The sequence below is a fragment of the Bubalus kerabau genome, chromosome 16, assembly GCF_029407905.1.
Source record: "Bubalus kerabau isolate K-KA32 ecotype Philippines breed swamp buffalo chromosome 16, PCC_UOA_SB_1v2, whole genome shotgun sequence".
NCBI lineage: Eukaryota > Metazoa > Chordata > Mammalia > Artiodactyla > Bovidae > Bubalus > Bubalus kerabau.
Genome location: NC_073639.1, coordinates 54085706 through 54097271, shown reverse-complemented (window position 1 = coordinate 54097271; position 11566 = coordinate 54085706). Strand labels below are relative to the sequence as shown.

Here is an 11566-nt window from a genome sequence, read left to right as displayed (position 1 = left end):
AGTAGGGTTTAGCAGCAGAAAAGAGAACTGAACGTCCTCTCTCTCCTTCACGTTGTCTCCCAAAGCGCCCTAGAGGGAAGCTCTCCTTCGGGTGGGCACACTTTCAACTTGCACCTCGGATGAAGTGGGTCCAGGACCGTTCATTCGTGGGCGTGGCCGGGGCATGGCCATAGAGGGGCGGGACCGGGTCGGGGGCGTGGTGGGGCGGAGCTGAAACTCTGACGGATCTCAGACAGCGTGAGGCCACAGAAGGTGGAGAAAAGTTGTGGGTTCCCGGCGCCGACAGCCTCCAGGGCCAAAGCCGCCGGGACTAGGACCACTCAGCAGGGATCCGGCTTGACCTTCGGAGAACCAGCCGGACCCGCCCAATTCGGCTGCCCATGTCGATTCGGGGTCAGGGGAAGCCTCTGGCCGGCGGCATGAACCCGAGGGCTGCAGGATGCGCTCCAAACACAGGGCCCCGGGGCTGTGCGGGGTGCACTGCAGGACAGAGGTAAGGAGGCGGCGGCGGCGTCTGTTTCCAGAATTTGGAATTTGTTGAGGAAACCTAGAGGGCGCTGACGCCACCAGCAGCGCCTCCGCCTCTGTGGGGCCAGTTCCCTGGGTGGGCAGACCCTGGGGCAGGCAGGTGGGGAATGGGGGCAAATTTGGTCCTTCTAGGATCTGTAACATGAAACCATCTGATGCACCTGGAATCGGACCATGTTCTGTTCCCTGAAGTGAGGAGGGGGCGTGGCCGAGGGAGCGCATTTAACTGTATCCTGCTCGGGTTTCCCCGGGGTCTACCTCCACCCCACATTGAACACATTTTAGCACTTAGGATCCGGGAAGTGGGGTCCGATTATGTGAAATCCTTTTCCGCAAAGCTTGGGGTCTCATCTAGCGCCCCTACCCCCTATCTGCACCCTTAGCTTGTCAAACTGGGAGTTCGGAGCACAGGGGGAGAGCCTGGCTTTTTGCACCCCTTGCGTCCAACCCCAGGTCCTAGAGCAGCTCTTGGATCACTGAGGAAGGCGCGCTCACAACTCAGCTACTTCAAACCCGAGCTTGGCAGAATTCGGGGACTCCTCCTGACACCCCAGATTTGGTCCGATGTAATTTAGGAGTTGCAGGTAGGAGCTGGTTGGGCCCAAAGACGCTGGTGGCTGCTGCAACAGAACAGGGCTTCCCAGGGGTCCCATACCTGAAACCTTTCACCCCAGTTCTCTGTCCACAAGGGGAATGCACTGCCTCTTGGAGTAGAATCATGGGACCTCTGACACAGCCCAAAGCCTGGAGCATTGGCTAGCCGACCAGTTGGAAATACACCATTGTTATTTTCATACCGCACCTTGGGGCTGAGGTCACCGTGCAGATTAGGCAGGTGGGGCGGGGAGAGTGATCTTCAAACTTCAGGTACAGCTGGCATCAAGCGCCCTTTCTTGCTCAGCACTGGCTTCGGTGGCTCTAGGGACCAGCTAGGAGCCAGGCCTTAGCCCCTCTGGGTCGGGCACACTTCTGCCAGGGTCCTGGGGTGCAGGAGTTCAAAAAGCGAAAATGTGTTTTTCTTGCCTCCTGCCCTGGAGTGCAGAGAAGGCAATGGCACCCCACTCCAGTACTCTTGCCTGGAAAATCCCATGGATGGAGGAGCCTGGTAGGCTGCAGTCCATGGGGTCGCTAAGAGTCAGACACGGCTGAGCGACTTCACTTTCACTTTTCACTTTGATACATTGGAGAAGGAAATGGCAACCCACTCCAGTGTTCTTGCCTGGAGAATCCCAGGGATCAGGGAGCCTGGTGGGCTGCTGTCTATGGGGTCGCACAGTGTTGGACACGACTGAAGCGACTTAGCAGCAACAGCAGCAGCCCTGGAGTGCAGGGTCTTCGGGGCCACATGAGTGAAACTGTCTGTGGGTCCAGGGCATCTCTGAGTCTTGCTTCCGGGCCCAGGTTCCACTCTAGCCCGTGTGCAACCTGATGGTCAAAAAGCCAAATTCAACTTAATGGGAATCTTTTTTTCTCTCTTTCCTGAGACTCTTTAAGCTGGGCTTGAAGCACTAGGACAGAAACATAGACACACTGCCAACTGATGTTAAAAAGTTTCATTTGCTTTTCAGAAGTTCTTATGCACAATTGAAATTCAAGAGAAATCCATTCTCTTTGAAACTTGAAATTCTCCTTCTGTCAGTCTAGTCTTGAAACGGGTTTCAATCTATGAGTGTTGTGCACGTGTTATGTGTGTGTGTATGTATATCATTTTTGTTTTGTTTTTAATGTGCTGAAACTCGGGTTCATATACAGATGGGCCAAAGAAACAACAGTCTGACCCAACACTTGAGAAAAAACTGGCTATTTTGAATCTACTAAGAGGTGAAATCATTCTGTTTTTTATGGGCAATGTAGGGTACTTTTCAGGAGTAATTCTGACTCCATACTTGCAGACTCTAGAAACTGACATCCTCATATGAAAAGAATGGATTTTTGTAAGCTGTTTAAACAAAATGGACCGTGTAGTGTCCCTGAAATTTATCCTCAATAAAGCAGGCCCTTACATGAAAAAAATAAAATAAAATAAGGTGCCAACGTCAGGTAAAACAGTCTTCTAAGATCTGCTATTTGAAAGAGTCACTCCACAACCGGGCCAGCCAACACTCTGTGACAAGAGTCCTCATCTTGAGAAAGTTATTTCTTCATCACTATTCTAATGCTACTGCCCCCCGCCCCCAACGCACACATTTCCACTGCAGATAGATATTTTTATTCAAGGAGACAGTATAGAAAAAAAGAAACACTTTGAGAAATTCTATTTCAAGTCAACCAGGAGTCCAGATCAGAGAAAATTACTGGGTAACTAGAACAAATATGTCAAGTGTAATTATCAAACGGGGGCAAGAGGGAGGAAACTGCATGTTGAAACTGCACATTGAATGGAAGTATTGCTAAGTTCTCTCAGCTCATGGGACTACATGAGATTTATTTAGCGTCAAACATCAATTATCCAGAAAGGCATATAATGAAAAGCAAAATTGTTCTCCGTTTCTCCCTGCTGCTAACGGGGAGCCATTTTAAACTAGTAAGGCTCCTAGATTACCTCCTAGTAGGGTTGTTTGTTAATTTCCCAGAATATTTTCCCAAGAATACTGGAGTGGGTTGCCATTTTCTTCTCCAGGGAATCTTCCTCACCGGGGATTGAACCCTCCTCTCCTGCATTGCAGGTGGTCTCCTGCTTTATAGGCAGATTCTTTACTGCTGAGCCACCAGGAAGGCCCAACAGTTACTTTACCTGTAACCATCTTCCTCTCTTCTTTACTTATAGCATCCACATAGTGTTTGCCTATCAGTACACCCAGCTTCCCAGGTAGCAGCTAGTGGTAAAGAATCTGCCTTCTAATGGAGGAGACGCAAGAGACTCAGATTCAATCCCTGGGTGGGGAAGATGCCCTGGAGAAGGCAATGACAACCCAGTCCAGTATTCTTGCCTGAGCAATCCCGTGGACAGAGGAGCCTCGTGGGCTACATAGAGTCCCAAAGAATGGGACACGACTGAGTGCAACCCCCACTCTGCCCCCTGCCGCGCGCGCATGTGCGCGCTTACACACACACACACACACACACACACACACACACACACCCAGCTTAGAAGAAAATACTGCATTTCCCAGACACCCTTGCAGAAAGGAATGGTCACATGACGGCAATCTGCCCAATGAGATGCGAGTGTTGGTTTCAGGGCAAGGCTTCAGGGGAATCTCTGGGCCCCAGATCTAAGACTGCGGGACAGGAGACCTTCAGCCTTGGGGAGGTCTCCTCTCAACTTGTGAGCAGGCTGCGTGAACTGGATGGGTTTCTCTCCCTTCTCGTGTGGGCTCGTGTGGATAGCTCAGGCAGCCCCTGGGTACTGGTCTCCCAGCTTCTTGCATTAGCATCAGATTTTCTCCTTGGAGCGAGTTTCCCTTTGCTGTGTGTCTCAGGAGGGTCCTTGAGTTAATTTCTGTGACTGACTTTGACCAAACCCTTTTACTAGCTGGACTTTAACGAATCCCAGCTCTGAGGTTCAGGGGCTGAGCGTCTAAGTCGGCAGAGACTTGGACCCCAAGGCTGCTGCTACTGCTGCTAAGTCGCTTCAGTCGTGTCCAACTCTGTGCGACCCCATAGACGGCAACCCACCAGGCCCCCCCGTCTCTGGGATTTTCCAGGCAAGAACACTGGAGTGGGGTGCCATTTCCTTCTCCAATGCATCAAAGTGAAAAGGGAAAGTGAAGTCGCTCAGTTGTGTCCGGCTCTTAGCGACCCCACGGACTGCAGCCTACCAGGCTCCTCCATCCATGGGATTTTCCAGGCAAGAGTACTGGAGTGGGGTGCCATCGCCTTCTCCGGGACCCCATGGCAGATTTACCCAAAGATGAAGGGGCATGAGATTTAAAAAGAAGTGATGTGTGTGTCCAGGGTCCTGGTTGTTCTCAGATAACGAACTCTGAGAGAGAGAGAAGAGGATAGAATAGGCCATGCGAATACATTTTAGACATATGCAAATTATACACTCATGCAAATTCCACCTTACACTCTGTAGTATGCAGGCTTTCTCCAAGGTTGCAGCTGTGTTACTCATGTACCAGGGAGAATCATGTGCTTGCAAGTGACAGAACAAATTATTTTCACATATATATGACATCTAATGAAAAGTAGCTTAGATTTCTCAGCTTCATTTGTAAGCTGCTTTTTGATATAGCACAGCATCTTTCTTTTTCCTTCCTTCATCCTCCCACTTAGCTGTCAAAGACCGTGGAGGTCACTGACATCTTACAAAGATTGTTCTCACCATGAATTCTCTTCCTGTGATGTGTCTCATCCTCAGAGCAGAGATTGCCTTCCTGGAAGAAGCCACAGTGTTTTCTGAGAAGCTCAAGTTCACAATCCACAGGTGAGTTGTTACGCGTCATTATTTATATTCAAGTGCTTCCTTGGTGGCTCAATGGTAAAGAATCCGCCTGCCAATGCAAGAGATGACCCAGAGATGCAATCCATCCCTGGGTTAAGAAGATCCCCAGAGGAGGAAATGGTAACCCATTCCAGTATTCTTGCCTGGGAAATCCCATGGACAGAGGAACCTAGGGGGCTACAGTCCATGGGGTTGCAAAGAGTCGGACGTGGCTGAGCAACTAAACAACAGCAACAACAATTTATATTCAAAGCTTATTGGCTGCTGATTGTACATACTAGCCTTCATTATGGGCTACTATTTTTCTTTTGGAAGAAAGTTGTATTTCTGAGCTGAATGTCAGTTTTAAATCTTTTAAAGCAAATGCATAAGTTTAATTTTAGTTGAAAGTCAAAAGCCCACGTGAGGTATATAATTTGCCTGAGCTGATCTAAAGAACAGATTTTTCTCTGTGTTGTAGAAATAGATTAGGAAGACCAAGCATCGTGGGCAAATTGTCCTGCTTTTCTAATATGTCAGACTGTGTCATTGGATTAGAACTCCTGTCCAAATGAGGATACCAGCTCCTGTCCAGAAGGTTCAGTTTTCTTCTCTCACGAATGCTGGTAGGAATATAAAATGGTGCAGCCAATCTGGAAAATAGTTGAGCACTTTGAAATTCAAGCACACAGTTACCATGCAAGCCAGTAATGGCACTCCTGGGCATTTATTTGTCCCAAGTAGGTGAAAACTTGTATCCACACTAAAACCTGTACATGAATGTTGATAGCAGCTTTATTCGTAATAACCCCAACCTGGAAACTATCCACATGTTCTTTAACAAGTTCATAGTTAACATGTAGAGCATCCATAGGAATGGACTGTTATACAACAACTTGAATTGATCTCAAGTGTTTTCTGTTAAGTGAATGCCCTCCCCCGACCCACCCAAAAGACCATATGTCCTGTGTTTCCATGCATTTAACAGTTCTTGAAATGACAGATTTATAGAGCTGGAGAGGAGACTATTGGTCATCAAGAATTCATGGTGCTGGTGAATCACTGGATTCCGGATGATCATGAGTGTCGCCCTTGAAGCTCTCTCTGGGCCTCCCACAGAGCCAGCGTTGTTGGCACTGCCTGGTTGGGAGATTATCACCCAGAAGCTTCTCTCTGGTGCACACCGTGGTCTCTGGCTCTCTTTCCAAAACTCTTCACTTAGTTCTCTCCTGGGTTCCTAGTCAGAGTAGTGACAAGTGTGAAAGCGATCTTAGGAAATATGGGGCCAAATAGAGCTTCATTTCTCATTCAGTACATGGACAGCGGTTGTAACACCCACTGATGGAAAGAAGACTGATGCTACTGCACTGAATTTTGAGATTAAACAGAGGGAGGATAGCTTGTCCAGGCATGAGGCATTTATCAATACACGTCCCTGTGGCTTCATAACGTGTTTCTCAATTCTGATATAGCATTTTGTGGTCAGCTGGCTCTGTGACAAAAGGAGGATCTGCCAGCTGATGTTTATGACTTTCCACAGAAGCTTTCAGATGAAATTTGTCTTACGTTTTGCTTGAGGAATGAAGGGCCAGAAGTCTAAACCTCCTAGAATTCCCAGAGGGATGTGCCATGTGATTCAAGAGAGAGAGGACACAGTCTTAAATTTCTTGTAAATCAGTCTTTAGGAGATGGCATAAACCTATCCATAATCAAAGCTTATTTAAGATTTATGTCACATTTACTTGTCTTTTCTGTATTTGACATGCAAGGAGAATTTAAAGGTTTACTTTGAAGGTTCAGTCTGAATGTTTTAGTCTGAAGTCTGGCTGGCTGTGTGTCTGCTCAGTTTAAATGGAAAATATTCTTGTCCTATACCAGGAGTTTTAAGGATGCCTAGCCCTACACTACTACTCAGCTTACCCTGCTGTTAACATCCCACTACCATTCAGATTTATTTATTGTTGCACTGGATCTTCACTGCTGTGTGCAGGCCTTCTCCAGTTGTGATGAGCAGGGGCTACTCTCTGGTTGCAGTGCTCAGGTTTCTTGTTGCAGTGGAATCTCTTGTTGCAAGTGGAACGCAGGCTCTAGGCACGTGGGCTTCAGTTGTTGCAGCTTGTGGGCTCAGTAGTTGTGGTACACAGGCTTAGTTTCCTCATGGCATGTGGGATCTTCCCGGACCAGGGATCAAACCCATGTCCCTTGCATTGGCAGGTGGATTCTATACCACTGAGCCATTAGAGAAGCCCCCTTCCCGATTCTTTTTTTATAGCTGTATAATGCTTCGTTTATAGATGTGCCACTACCAGCTATTCAATCCTTCCCCTATATTAGGATTTTTTTTTATTTCCAATATTTTGTAGCTACAAACCATGCTATAAGGAGTTAACTCGTGTGCATGGATTTTGTGTATATTTGGAGGAATATCTTCAGGGTGGCTTCCTAGAAGTGGAATTTCTGGGTCAAAATATAAGTGCATGTGAAGTTTTCTTAAGTATTACCAATTTCCCTCCAGAAGGATGGTGCCAACTGGGACTCTCGCCATCCACACACGAGAATGCCCGTTTCCCTGCAGCCTTGCCAACAGAATGTGTTGGCGTGCTTTTTAATTTTTGCCAGTCTGTTAGGTGAGAAATCGTATCTTGATGTTGTTTTAAACTTCGTCTAATTATAAGTTCGTCTGAACCCTTTTTCATATGTTTGTGAGCCATTTTTCTATCTCGTGAATTTTCTGCTCACATGTTAGTTACATCACTGTTTCAGTCTGAATTTCAGAACTGCCCATTTCAAGGGGAATTTAATTTCTTCTTCCAAAACATGTAATTGGTGGAACTTCCCTGGTGGTCCAGTGACTAAGACCATGGGCTGTTGATGCAGTGTGTGTTTGATCCCTAGTCAGGGAATGCCCACATACCGCAGCTAAGAGTTCGCATGCCCCAACTAAAGATCTGGAGCAGCCAAATAAATAAATATTAAAAACCACCACTGCCAGCAACAAAAAAACCCCATGTAATTGGTTTCAGGTTAAGTATCAGTACCTGAATCTGACAGTGTCCTGAGAAGCCTTCAGCACTGGCCATAACATGTGGTTTGGAGGGTGTGTGGTGCTGGTGGGGGCTGGGCAATGTTGCATTGAGACTGGATTGGTCTTGTTACCAATAAAGTTTGAAAGAGATCCTGGGGAAGTTCATTCCTGACTTCTAATCACAGTTCTTCCTCCCATCACAGAGGGACCCTTCAGATCTGAGGAATCTCACAGGACAGTGGGGCAGAGAGGTTAGGAGTGAGTGAGGACCAAATTCTGGCTACAAAGATGTGAATGCCAATCACCCCTAAACTACCTGTGTAGCTCTGGGCTTGCACATGTCCTCTCAGTGGTCAATACATATTTATTGCATGAACAGTTGAATTTAGTAGTGTAAGACTCTGACCCAAAAATAAAGCATGTGGGATTGTCAAAACCAGAATGAATGGGGACACAGCAAATAAAACTGTAATGAGTATGGGGCCTTTAGAGTGTTTGTCTAATTCTGGGAAAGGTTTCTTCCTCCTGTCTGTCCTTAGAGCTGAGTTATCATTTCAGATATACCGATGTGCTTTGTCTTGTGTTTCTTTTCTTCTTTTTTAAGATTTTTTTTTTTTGGATGTGGACCATTTTAAAAGTCTTTATTGAATTTGTTACAGTATTTCTTCTTTTTTTTAATGTTTTGGTTTTTTTGCCCTGAGGCCTGTGGGATCTTAGCTCCCCAATCAGGGGGTTGAAACCACACCCCCTACTTTGGAAGGCCAAGTCTTACCCCCTGGACCATCAGGGAGGTCTCCATATGTTTCCATATGGCAGCCATCCACCATTCTGATGGTCTTGTTTTCTTGCTGTATCAAGGATGGGCCATCTTCTTAACCATGATATGCACTCCATGTATAATCAGTGACTTACCATTTGTCTTTAAGTCAGCTCCCTTGAAAAAAACATATAAATTCATCTGAAAAGGAAACTTGACATTCACCACCATAAACAGAAAACTGGCTTGTGATAAAAAAGAGATAATTGTAAATATAAATACCACATATGCAAAGAAAGAATGTTGGATTCCACCTAGGTACCATTGCTTACAAAAGGGCCTGGGCTGGAGGCCCGCTGTCTCTCTATTTCAAAGGAGAAGAGCTGCTGTTAGAGAAGGGTTAGACTTTCTCCTTGATGTCTCAGTACAGAGGGTTGAAGGAGAACTTGAAGGAGACAGCTGTCTCACTTGGTGACTTGGTGTTATTTAAGATCTGGTCTGTGCATCACCAGAACTATATCTAGAACCAGGAGAACCAGCTGCCCTTGGACCAACTGGCCCCCAACTTCTTCATCATCAGAAATTAGGATAAATGAGGCTTGCTAAGCTGCTAAGTCACTTCAGTCATGTCCGACTCTGCAACCCCATAGACGGCAGCCCACCAGGCTCCCCCATCCCTGGGATTCTCAAGGCAAGAACACTGGAGTGGGTTGCCATTTCCTTCTCCAATGCATGAAAGTGAAAAGTGAAAGTGAAGTCGCTCAGTCATATCCGACTCTTAGCGACCCTATGGACTGCAGCCCACCAGGCTCCTCCATCCATGGGATTTTCCAGGCAAGAGTACTGGAGTGGGGTGCCATTGCCTTCTCAAAATGAGGCTTAGATGTACCCAAGTCAGATCCTTGATGGTCAGCCCCAGTGGTCCAAGATACCTGATTCAGACTCAAGGAATCTGTTAATCGCTGACTCCTTTGGGGGTTGTCTACCCAGCTGTGTAGTTCCTAGAGATGGTTAGAGTGCGATTTTCATTTTACAGATATTTTTCTGACCATCTCTTATGTGCAAATTCTGGTTAATTTCCCCCCTCCCTTCTCTTAACTCCTTCTTTCTTTCCTTCCCTTCCTCCCTTTTGTTTACTGTCTCTCTACTCTCTCTCTCTCTTTATTTTTTCTCTGATAAATAATCCTTGCCCTCATGAAACGCACAGATTCCTTAGAGGTAGAGAGAGGGCAAATGTGTAAATTAACAAATAGTCTTCCCTTGGCAAAAATGTGGTTTTTGAATAAATGAATCCAAAAATAGATATGATAGCAGAATTTAACATTCTATTTTCAGAGTTATAGAATGAGATGAAGCAGTACTAATGAGCTTCCATAGAAGGCATCAGAATTTTCTTCTGAACCAAAGAAGACTTGTCTGTCAGCATAAGTCAGCAGAGGACCTCCATGGCAGCTGCAATCGAGATGGAAATTCTGAACTGGGAGTTCTCTGACCCTCCAAGCTACTGTCTAAGCTCCTGAGGAAGTGATGTGGACAGCAAGTGACCTGAGAAAGAGAAGAGAGAGGACAGTGCAGTCCATGTGGAAAACCAGAGGAGCCTTCCTGGAGGAGGAGGCTTGGGGTGATAAGCGAGGATTGGCTTGATGAATATAAGCTGGTGAAGGTCCATTTCTCTTCTTGAGGCATTAGTAAGACAGGATTAGAAATTCCAGTTCCTGGAATTTTAATTTTGCCTATTTCAGCATCTCGAAAATTCCTAAAAACTTTTCATCCTTGTGGGGTTCTGGGCTGGATGGTTTCTGAGAACAGGATACCAGGAGCCTGGGCTCACAGGAGACATATTGGGCTCCCTTCTCTGGGGTGCTTTCTTTTGATGTTATGGTTAATTATACACAAGCCTGGGCTTCCTTGGTGGTTCAACCAGTAAAGAATCTGCCTGCAGTACAGGAGACCTGGGTTCAATCCCTGGGTTGGGAAGATCCCCTGGAGGAGGAAATGGCAACCCACTCTAGTACTCTTGCCTGGAGAATTCCACAGACTGAGGAGCCTAGCAGGCTACAGTCCATGGGATTCCAAAGAGTTGGACATGACTGAGCGAGTAACTTTCACTTTCATACACAAGCCTGTGCCCGGGATGTCTCCAAGGCAGGGTGGCCCATCTGCGGCAGTGCCCTCAGAGGAGAAGGGGTTCAGTGCACTGTCTGTTTTTAATGTTCCCGACCTACTAAACATGTTGCAGCTCATTGATGAACATATCTGATGCAGCCCCTGCTGTTCTTACAGAGATACATGTAGTAACTCATGAGTCTCCCAAAGCTTGACCAGCCCTGTCCTCTAGGCAAAACAGTATTTTCTCTGTAAATCTCCATTAGTCATTTGTTCCTGCCGTAACACCTGAACACAGCACACGCTCACTGCCTCATAGTTCTGCAGGTCAGAAATCCAACTTGAGACTTCCCTCGTGGTCCAGTGGTTAAGACTCCGCCTTCCACTGCAAGGGACACAGGTTCCATCCCTGGTCGGGGAAATAAGATCCCATATGCTATGGAGCAACTAAGCCCGCTTGCCACAACTACTGAGTCCACATGTCACAATGAAAGATCCCGCATGACGCAACAAAGATGTGTGCTGCAACTGAGACCCGACACAGCCAGATAAATAAATAAATATTTTTTTAAAGTATTATAAAAAAAAAAAGAGGTCTAATCTGAGTCTCATTCAGGTGTCAACAGCACTGCTTTCCTTCCGGAGTAAAGCTTTTGCTCATTCGGGTTGTTTCTTGTGGGCTGTGGTCTCGGTCTCCTAGCTGGCTGTTCACTGTCCTCAGCTTCCAAAGGATGCTCTCATGATTTGTGTCAGAGTCCCTTTCCTCCATCTTCAAAGCCGA

General features: G+C 46.6%; 1 long non-coding RNA gene across 1 annotated transcript; it reads left to right on the top strand.

The window, feature by feature from the left end:
• The first annotated feature begins 247 nt into the window (after positions 1-247).
• On the top strand, positions 248-11305 carry LOC129629974 (uncharacterized). The gene is made up of 3 exons (XR_008703441.1): positions 248-493; positions 4750-4900; positions 10015-11305. It is a non-coding gene; the product is annotated as an uncharacterized LOC129629974 (long non-coding RNA).
• Positions 11306-11566: the final 261 nt, after the last annotated feature.